This window comes from Puntigrus tetrazona, chromosome 8 (genome assembly GCF_018831695.1).
Source record: "Puntigrus tetrazona isolate hp1 chromosome 8, ASM1883169v1, whole genome shotgun sequence".
NCBI lineage: Eukaryota > Metazoa > Chordata > Actinopteri > Cypriniformes > Cyprinidae > Puntigrus > Puntigrus tetrazona.
In genome coordinates this window covers 19,194,769-19,195,182 of record NC_056706.1, presented here as the reverse complement: position 1 = coordinate 19,195,182, position 414 = coordinate 19,194,769, and positions in this window count along the sequence as shown.

Below are 414 nucleotides of genomic sequence, written 5' to 3'. Positions count from 1 at the left end.
AGACCAAAATGTTTAAGTTAAAGTTCAGGACGCTGTGAAAACTGTGCATATCTCCCTCACAGCCTCGTTTTCATCCGTGTTAAATTGATAATGGCGTCTAACCTGATAAAGGTCTACTGACTAAAAAGCGTGACTCGATTACTACATTTTAATGGCGTTAGAATTTCCACTCCATGTCAGATTATTATTATTATTTTTTTCATTTAATGTCTGCATGCCTTTTGAGACCATGGCACGCTCGAGAATGAAGTTCTCTTTGGAGACTGCATTTCCTTTACTCTATTTTTTCCTCAGTAGCTTTCGAGAGGGTCACGATGTTCTTTCTGGAGAGAAGTCATTTTCTTCTTAGTAGTGATAGAAGGAGATATGAGATGAATTTGACAGCCGTTGTAAAAAAAAAAAAATAAATAAATA